This window comes from Corvus kubaryi, unplaced genomic scaffold (assembly GCF_017639235.1).
Source record: "Corvus kubaryi isolate FWS band 111438036 unplaced genomic scaffold, C.kubaryi_AGA036_p1.0 split3-73, whole genome shotgun sequence".
NCBI classification, from domain to species: Eukaryota; Metazoa; Chordata; class Aves; order Passeriformes; family Corvidae; genus Corvus; species Corvus kubaryi.
Window position 1 is genome coordinate 44,156,110 of NW_024582091.1, and position 10,780 is coordinate 44,166,889.

A 10,780-nucleotide genomic window follows, 5' to 3' on the forward strand; every position below is an offset into this window, starting at 1 on the left:
CACCATAGATTTTTGCTTAGGAATAGTGGTTAATTTTTGGACCAAAATATTTGTGATAGAAGTTTGCAGCACTTTCGGTGTTGCTTCCTTTTGATCAGAATTTGCATTAAATTCAGAACTGATACTAGATTATGCAAACAGTCCTTCATGTTTATCAGATACATTTTGAAAGTGTTTTCAGAATGATCTATGCAAAAAAAAAAGCACTGGTGGAAAAGATGTTAACGAAGATAAGAACTTTCTTTTATATGCAAAAGAATTTTTCAGGTTAGCTAGTCAAGTTCTGGAATTGATGAAGCAGACATTATAGTGCCAATTTCCATCAATATAAGGCCAGTAGACTGTTGATGGCCTTTTTAATATCCTCAAAGTTACTAATATTTTTCCTTAAAATCTTCTAATTATGTTAATCAAATGAAGCTGATCAGGCATGGTACCTTCAGCAAAGCAGTCAGCAAGGAGAAAAATACTGCCATGTAAATTTGTAAAATAGTAGAGGGAAGAGCCAAGCAGTAAGAGAGCTGACATGTTCCTACTCTTACTGCAGTTTATGAAACTTTGCTTAGCCACATTTAGTAGACTTAATGCAGCCAAAAGCAAGGTGGTATATCTAGAATCATACACCTAGACTACAGATATACTCAAACACAAGGTTACCTGGATCTGGGAAATCAGTGATTTTGAAAATTACATGGGAGAGGAATAGAATGAAGAACTGGTTTGTTGAGGACAATAGGATGTATATTTCTTGATTGTAACAGCAGTAAAACCAGACCTTTGGCTGTGTTTACAGGCCTGATGTGACTACTACTGGAAAAACTGCCTCCAGTTTACAGTATAAGTCATGAAGATGAAAGGCAAATGCTACTATAAAAGGCCAAAGCAATGCACTTCAGAGCTTGAAAAACAGGAAACCTAGCTATCAAAATGAGATCTAATGGTGATGAAACTGATAGCTAGGTGTGGGCACACAGTTTTGGAAAAGTAACTATAATTACAAGCGTGGTTTTACTGCCTAGTACTTAGACAGTAGGGTGTCTCCTTCAACTTAGGGTGTTGAAGGAGAAACTGAAGCAGAACTGAGTGCAAGATACCTTTGACCTGATGTAGAGCAGCCTGGGAAAAGCTACTGCAGAATGAGAATGACCAGATGGAAAAGTCCAAATACATGAGGGAAATGTGCAGTGTGAGTCGTATGTCTGGTGTGATAAGGACTGCAAAGTGCCCACCCAGGGGCATGAGGTTAGCCAGGTGAGGGATCCATGATAACTCCCTAGTACTTTATGCAAGATCACATGAAGGACAGGGAAATGATCAAGAGGGATCCAGAGGTGGGGTCTGGAAAGAGTAGCTAACACTATTACTTAGCACAGCTCTTCCTACAGATAGTAGGGAAGGTCCAGCAAAAGCCCTGAGAAACATTCTCAGGGTCTAGAAATTGCACAATATGAAAACATCCTGAGCAAGGAAATACTTCAAATTACATTACTAACAAATACACAGAAACATGTTCAATTTCTGCTGATGTCAAGTTAAATTTTAAGTAATGCTTTAGCACTTCCCTAAAATGGAGTGAATTCCTGAATTTGGGACTGACAAAATCTATCAAAGCATATCAAAACAAAAATAAGTCATGACTTCCTTATGGTCTAACCTGCAAACCAGGATTAACCAGACTAAATGACTGGGATGTGAAACACCTGAAATTTAAAACAGAAGAGCAGTATGGTTTGAATATTTTACAATATGGACAATTGATTGTTTACCAAGGCCTGTGAAAATTCCCTAATGCCTGTAGGCCTTTCAAACAAGTGTGTTGTTCTTCAACAATAATGCTAAAAGTTGGGTGACATTTTTTGCCTGGAATATGCTAAGTGGTACAATGATGTTCATATGTTGTCAAGTCTTAAAATTTGATTAATCCCTTTGTTTCCTCTTTAAATAAGAAATGTTTGCTCATCTCTGCAGTGGAGTTAAAGGAACAGTTATTCCAAGCACCATGTTTTTGAACAGTTGAAGCTTTTATGTCTGATGTGGTTCATCCTTGCGAAGTCAAAGATTTAAACCTGCTCAGCCGTCTCACGTTGTCCATACAAAACACCAAAGTTCTCCTTAAAAGGAAGACACAGCAACATGTCAAGATTTTTCTGCCTTAGTTTTGCATGTAGGTTTCAAGCTTGATCAGCCCAGGAGCACATAGCAGTAAGTGTAGGAAGTAATTTTCATGTTTAATGCTACCTCTTAGCAACCATCAAGATTTTTGTTAGTTTGTCCTGGTAGTGACACCAAGCTGGCCCCATAGTTTCTCACTGTATTTTTTTTTTTTTCTGGTACAAAAGAAAAAAAAAAGAACAAAAAGTACTTCTGTTTTCTAATACCTCCAGTATCAGTTTATCTAAGACAAGTTTTTCTGGCCTAAGTTAGGTTTTAAGAAGAGGACTCGGTCCTTAGCATCACACAGCTATGAAAACTCTCACCTCCTGAGTGAAGACACACATTCCAGTAGTGCTGCTTCAGCTCTCTGCTTTTGCCTCTGTTTGGCTGGAGAAGCAATATCTTGAATTACAATATTTTTCAATTACACTGTCCATGCCGTGAAGGCCTCTTGTTTGCCACTGCTCTTCAAACACTACGCGGTCTCTACAGGCTGAGAAACCTGCAGAAGGGGAATTGTCCTAATTCTGTATTATTGCAAGGTGGCCTCCTAGATCTCTCACACCTTGTTACCTTGTCAAAGTTACGAGAAGTTATTCATCCAAGTAGAAATCTAGCACTGCTGCTCCCCTCTGTCAGCAGTTTGAGCAAATGCTGTCTGCTAGCACCCGAAATTGCTGCAGCGACTCCCATGGTGCCAGAGCATTCTCATTTCACAGTAACTCACCCAGGTGCTGGCTTTAGCAGCAGCAGCCTGTGCTATAAACACGCATCATCAGCTCTGCCATCCAAAAACTGCCATTAAGAAACAACATCTTCCAGATGTCCAAAGTAAGTCAGCAAGCTGACAGCAGTGTGGCCCAGCAGCAGGGCAGCAAATTGTTTTGGTTTTCTAAATTCTCAATGATAATGTCATTGTGAGTGGAGCAAAATGTTCAGCAAGACCCCCTGCTGAAAACAGCAAGAAATACTGAAAAATACCTGGACCCTTCCAGTGTGATGGAAAGACACCAAAATATTTAAGCATTTTCTGCACTAGTAATTAAACATAAAGCAAGAGAAGTTGATCTTCCACTTTTACAGACCGGGCAACTGATACCTGGAAAGGCTAAAATGGATTGAAACCCATCATACAGTAAGTGTAGGGTGCAGGGCAGGAGACAACAAAACACAGATGATCCTTCCCCAATGTAGTAATTGCTAAAGTCACAGTTCCCCAGCAATGTATCATCATAGTGCAGGTTACTCCAAGTTGTTAGATGTTCAAGGCTAGACACACCTCCAGTTTGGTTTAAATTAAAAATATTAAATTTTAAGGTGAAAGTTTAGTATGTGAACCAGCTGCAGAGTTCAGACCAACAAGAGCAGAAGTCTGACAAACCCAACCCTCAGGGCAAAGTCAGCCAAAAGGATCTAAGTAAACCACTCTCTAAGGAAGAAAAGATAACAAGTCATGCCAGGCAGCCATCTTAAGGTGGCATTAATCTGTGCTATGCTGAGTGGAGTGAGCTCCAATTGCCCCTATGCTCTCCCATTCTCTTCCACAGCCTCCTTAATGTTAACACTAAAGTTGTTTCACTGGATGTGGTTTGTTTGCTAGTTTATTTTGTAATATGTCTTTCTTCCAAGAAGGACACTGGGTCAGTGGAGTAGGTAATTTGGGAAGAGAGGACAGTCTTTAGGAGTTAAAGAAAAAAAAAAGAAACATCAGTTGGAGTGGTTCAAATACAGTCAATCTTGTCAGGTCACAGGGTGAGAATCGAATGAACTGCTCCTGTTTTATACAGCAAATGTCATCAATCCAAACAGCAAAGAAAAATCCCAGGGCATGTTGGTGAGACTGTTTCTACACTTCTCCTTTGCTCTTGGCCTCAGATGAAGCATGGGTTGAGGGAAGTGGTTCCACTCTTGCAAACTTCTTTCCTGGGACCCTCTCCACCAGTGTTCAGGTTCCTCAGTCCTTCCCTATCTGTGCCACCTTCCAGGCATCTGATCTTTTAAGCTCTGAATAGCCACTTCACTCTTAGTCCGCTGCTCCCCCTGAGCGAGCTCTGCTCTGCAAACTCTCTGATATAAAACTTCTTTCACCAATACACTGTTGGAAAATGGTTTTATGTGTTTTCTGACTTTGCTTAATTATTCTCTGTGCAAAATTAAGAGTTGTTAGGATATATCTGTACAACTGCTTCTCACCCTGTCTCTGGGAAAACGATGTTCTTAAGATTAGCCCTTGCTCCTTGTAATGCAAGCACCATCACATCTACAAAGAGATCAGAGGGACTCAGCCTGTGTAATGTAATTTAGAGACTTATTTACTCTTCTCCCACTGGACTTAAAACCACTGTGTGCTCTATTTGTCTCCTTCTAAACTGACTTACACAAACACCGCAAAATAATTCTCCTGAACTGAATATACTTAAGTTTTCCTATGTGGTCACAGAGACATTTTATTCTTTAAGCAGTTATTACATATTATATGCATTCAAAAAGAAATATTTAATGTTTACAATTAAATAGGCTTTAAAGATAAATCTTAATCGGTGTGGACTTCTCCCTGGCGTGCAAGATTGATCTTGCATAGCTCACAGACTGCTGGAAACAAATGTTTATTATTTACCCAGGATATGTATTATATCCTTATATGAGGATATAATGCAAAGTTTAGAAACCTTGAGTTTAGAAACCGTAGAGTTTTCATGACCAACCAGAAATTTTAAACCCCACCATATTTCTTAGCTGTGGGATAATATGGGTAGCAGTGTGCTCTGCTGCTCAATGCTATTCTTGCTTTCCTCCTACACTCAAGTCTCCTTGGAGCTCACATTTTTAATCTGTAGCCAAAAAGCAGTCTGGCAGTAGGGCAGCAGTTATCAGTCAGAAAGGGACAGTCAGCAATTGTCAACGGACAGACAGCAAAATTAATGTCAGGCAGTGCAGGTGGTTGCAGTAAAGGCAGAGTGCATTGCCAAAGAGCAAAGGAAAACAGTGAAAGCTGTTTAAGAGTTGTCTTCTGTTCTATGGAATCAGGAGTTTAATGATGCTAAAGATGAGCAAAGAGGCCCTGTACATATCCCAAGGCAACAGCAGGAGCTTTTTACCTTCTTCCTTTTGCTGGGAATTTGTTTCCTGCTGAAAATCGGAGTGTCTGCATCCCAGAACAGACCTACCAGGATCCTCAGCATGAAGTAATGACAGCATTTGGCAGAGAGGTCCAAATTAATTACAGCTACTGCCTTTGCCTGAACCTGACACTCAAACTCTTCCTGTAAGTACTGTAAGCAAAGAGGCTTCTAGGGAATAATAGGGGTAGTGATAGAAATCTGACTTCTGCTCCTTTCTTTCAGTCTTGCAAAGAGACTTTATTGCAGCTGCTAAGAAAGGGCCTAAAGCAATGTCACCTGCAGCAATGTCACCTGCTCTGCTGAGCCTCTGGAATCAGCAGTGAACTGGTCTGTATGTTCCTGTACTACTAAGGAAGCAAAGGTTTGTCAGCAAACTGATCTCATGGCTTATAATACATGAATGTGAGCATGAACCTAAAAAGCCTTGCAAATTATCTACTGCATTTGTCTCTTGATGGCTAGTTTGCAATAGCTTTTTGTACCTTATATCAGTAGTTAAACATTAGTTTACTTTCATTTATGTCTTTCCTGTATTTGCAGCATCCATAATTTCTCATTGCCATCACAAATATTTGATCACAATTTTTATCTTTTAAGACAATTGTACTTCTAGATCATCAAAAACACAGATGTCAGAACTACCCAGCCTTGAAGCCCTTGTCAAAACAGTCCCACGTCTCTGTAAACACATTCTGGTCCAACACACTGGGGTGTGGCAAGGCCAACACCTTTTACCCAATTAGTAAACACAATTGATCTGTGTGGCAAAGAGAAAGGGTCTTGCTTCCATTATGCAAACTAATAAATTTCTTATAAACAAGTCTCTCAGGAGAGACCAGTTCTACCCCACTTACACCATTATCTTTAATAGAAACCTTTCCATAAGCAACACAAGTTCAATCTAAGCGTGCTTCTCAAATCCTCTTCATTTTCAAGTTGCAGAGTATGCTCATGGATCAGAAAGCACTCCTGTTTTCCCAAGATTGCATCAATGCCACTAACAGAAATAAGATGACCAAGGTTAATGACAGAGAGCAGTCAAGCCACAGCCTTCTTCTACAGCAGAATGCTGGGCAATATTACGTTGCAGCTGGCCTTAGGTCTCAATACTACAGGCTCTATTTTTCCCATTCTCCTGGCAATGGAACCTTATTACAACAGATGTTTTACCCTGCTGCTCGTGCCATGCTCTGTTTCCTCAAGTCTTTTGAGGTTAACACCACTTTTCATTTCCTAGTTAACCTCAAAGGAAATCACAGCATAATCTTGACATTTTAGTGCTTCTTTGAGATCCATTGTGCCACCTGGCCACATGCGGAGCGTGTAGGGCATTTAAAAGAAGCCAGTGCCAAATTGCCAGCTTTCTTCTCAAAACCACATGAAAAATGTGAGAGAGAGAGAAATCCATGGCTTCTTGCCAGGGCTGAGTAGTCTGAAAAACAGGGTGGTCAGCACCCAAAATCCTATGATCACTGAGCATTGGACACTCCTGCCAAGGATTGGAGCATTTGGAATAGAAATTCCCCCTTTCCCCAGGGATGAGGGCTCAGTGCTACATTTGATATAATGCAGATAATGAATAGGAACTGAAGATTTTGTCCTGAATGCCTGGAACACTCTCTAACAATTGATCATTTCCTGGCATTTCTGTGGCATTCAGCAATGCAGAATCTCTCACTACTAGGTTTCTTTGCAATAACTATGATTGTTTTGAAGTCCATCCTGTAAAAGCAAAACCATCCCACCTATCCTCTCTAGTTTGTGCAGTGATCATGTTACTACTGGCTCCATTAAAAATCAGCATTTTGCTCATGGCTGATCTAATGCCAAATATTCCAGTAAATAGCAATAATCAAAATCCATTAAGTCAATGGACCAGTTGGGGCTTGTTTTCCCTAGCTTTTTACTGTTCTGTTTTTCATTAGTAAGAAGGCAGATCTGTTCCTCATAACTTTGTTAACATTTATCTGAAAGCTATCTGCTATAGTGAGTCCATCAGAGTTCCCAGGAAATACAAATAAAGACCAAACCAAGCAACTTTATTGAGACTAGATTTGTAAATTTGCTTATCTTCTAACTTCTGGTCACCATGACACAGGGCAGATGGCTAAGATTACTTTCAGTCTCATTTGATTACTACTTTTTTTGTCTCTTCTGCAAGGGAGCACATGAGACCCCACATTGAATTAGATGGAAAGAACCTTGTCCTAACAGTCTCACCAAGGATGTCTCATTACTCCATGATCCAGTGCACTCTCCAGTCCTCCTAGTAGCAACAAAACATCAAAAGTCAGTGTACATGGTTGAAATTCAGTTAAACTGAGCACCTGAAATAGGTAGTGTAAATATTATCTATTAAAAATAGAAATCTCATGGCAACAAGCACAGTAGAAATACCAAGATATAGCTTCAGTTAGAGATGGAAAACTCTTAGCATTTCAAATTCAGACAGGGATTTAGCATTTAATCCTTAGACTTGCAACACACTTCACTAGGACTTCAGGCAAATCAATCTTTTTTCTTCCTGTTTTCTACTTCTGCCTCTATTACTCCATGTTTAGTATTTAGAAAGCTCCCCAGACCTCTCTCAGCTTTGGTCTGCCTGGTGCAACTCATGCAGGGACTCAGTTTCTGCCTCAGGCAGTTTTCATTCACTGAAGAAGTGGGAGCATTTTGGCTGCCAAGACACATTGCAACTTCTTATAAGTAACACCAGGAGCTACAGGGGAAATCCATTGATTCATTCTCTAAACAGTGAAAACTGGCAGAAATGTGTCACGCCACTGTGTGGTGAGGCCAGGGCAGCACCTGAGATCCTGTCTGCAGGTTCATGAACACGCCAAGACAAGAAGTCCCTAACATTCCAAAACTCTTGCTTTCTCAGAGGGAAGGATTGGAGTCCAGGCCCCTTAAGGTGCCTTAAAGAAACCAAGGATGTTCGAGTCTTCCCATGCAGAGGGAAGCCTACCAAGGGAAGTTGTTCATTGAATATGAAAATCTTCACAAACAAAATAGGAAGTTAAAATCACAAAATGGGTGGACTAAATGGGTAGAATAAACCTGCTTCATCTTTTTAACATTTTAAAGGTGTTGCCAGAAGTGCAAGAGGAAGTAGAGAGCCAGATACGTGTCGGTCGCAGTTTCAAGAAGAGCAGATGACTGAGAATTTGGTTACTCTGACTTATGCTGAACCCCACTGTTCACTCCCTTTTTTCTCAGCTACTCCATTTCGGTGTTATTTGTCTAGGTTGTAAGAGTTTGAGAGCACAGTTCAGACTCACCTTATTTCCTCTGCATCTTGTCAGTAATACAAAAAGAGCAAAAATGGCAATGGTAGATTCAGCATGAACCTTCTGGTCTATAATGAGCACATCTACGGAGGCAAAAACTTGCAGTGGGTGAAATCCACATGTTATTTCAATATCTAAAAACATAAACCAAGTGGATGTCTCCCAGATGAATATATTACAATATATAATATAATAAGACTAAAAACATCATATTAGAAGGCTAAACCAGACAGGCTGTTCTGAAGGAGCATGAGTGTGATACGTAACTGAGGCTACTGCATAAACCTGGAGCAGTCTTGGCCCTGTAACTAACCACACATGAGAACGCACACTGCTCAGACTCACTTTCATCCCTCCATTTGTATTAATTTCCAAATTAGACCTCTTTGAAAAGGTTAACTTGTGATTTTGCATCCAATCTCATGGACTGCTTATAATCTTGCCTGATTTCCATTCACCAAAATTAGTGTCTCACCCAAAATAGCATTAGCTGGTTCATCTACCTGGGTAGTTTCCTCTATGATATGTCCAACATCCATGGGAATTTTCCTTTACTGGAAACCTCTCATTAGCAAACTGAAGGGAAAGCTTGGACACAGGTACCCAGCTGTTCACCCAGAAGTTTATCCGTCTGCAAGCAGGCCAGCAGAAACTCGAGTCTGAAGAACACACATTCATATTCAGAGAGGAGAGTCATCTTTTACTGGGGAGGGAGGAATGAGCACTTGTGGATGAGCACTTGCTGATTGGGACTGCAGTACTGAGCAGGGGCCTCTGGTCACACTGCCACAGGCAGGACAGGGGCAGCCTTGGATTTCAGGACAAGTAAAGGAAAGATTTTTTTTCTCAACCACTCTATAAATTCAGAACTAGAAGGACTATGTGCTCACTTCCAGAACACCAAGGGACTGAAAGAAGGACTTTGCTGCACCTGAGTTTTTATACTTTTCCCTACTCTGCTTGTGAGTTCAGTAAAGACTCGGTCAGAAAGCTGTCCATGGTGTAAAAGTAAATCATGTCACTGAGGACTTCTTGAAGAGGCTTTATATGAGGAAATCTGTTAAGGGTGACAAAGCACACGAAGACGTGCAGGTCAAAGAATCTGCAAAGTTTCAGGACTCAGTGCCACATTACTAGGCTTTTGCAGTAAAGCCCGAAAACTTCAAAAGTACACATGTCTAATGTAAACCTGTACCCTAACCCTAAGCACAGCAGTAAAAGCAGCCTTTTCCTGAGGCTAAGGTTCCCAGCACATGGGTGGTGCCAAGGAGAAAGTTGTGGAGGGAGCAATGTTGTGGCAGTGCTGTGCTCCCCTTGGCATGCTTTTTGTAGTTGCAGTGTCCCTGGAGCTCTGGGCTTTGTGGTTTTTTCAGCCCTAATCATAACCCTAACCTGAAGCCCAAATGCCTCTGAGACCTGGCATACACAACTACAAGAACTTCCAAACCTTTTTTCTTTCTCCTTTTTGTTATCTCCATGGGGATCTTTCTCCAGGCTTCCAAACACCTTCCCCACCAGCACATTCAAGGGAAGTTTTAAACCAGCTATCGGCAGCTGGACTTACCTGTCTAAACCCACAAGCAACCTGTCCTGGGGCTCCACACTTTCTCAAGAGAGGCTGCTGGCAAGCTTTTAAGTGGGGTGATGGCTTTTTCCATTTCAGTACTTTGGTGTGCCAGTTGTTTAGCAGCAGATTAGGACATTGAACCCACCAAACTCTCGGAGCCCATTTGTCCCCTCCACACCTCTGCTGTGACACACGGACAAGCCAGTTGGTGCTCCTGCAGTGCTGTGCTTGCCCAGCTCCTACATGTGGGTGGGAAAGGATGTGGCGTTTCTTTGTATTTCTTTCTTTAAGAAGGATTCAATGTATTTTTGCCTGCTTAAAGTACATGGTGCGGAGAATGTTATCCTCGATCAAATTATGAAAAGTGATGGTGTTATTTTAGCATGTACCTGAAATTCATATTTAGCTTCCTTAGGATGCCTTGTCAAGGATAAATAACCACATCCTCCAGTGCCTGTCTAGAATATTTGCCACTGACAACTCTTTAGCATGAGACGGTCTTTCCCTCCGAACTTCTCAGCGATCGAATTTCCGTATTTATCCCTTTCCTTCTTTTGGGGGGGCTTGGCGTCCCCTGGCGGTCGCGGCGCGCCCGGATTTTCTGCGAGGCAGACGTGAAGGGAAAAGATACAAATAAACGTGATTCC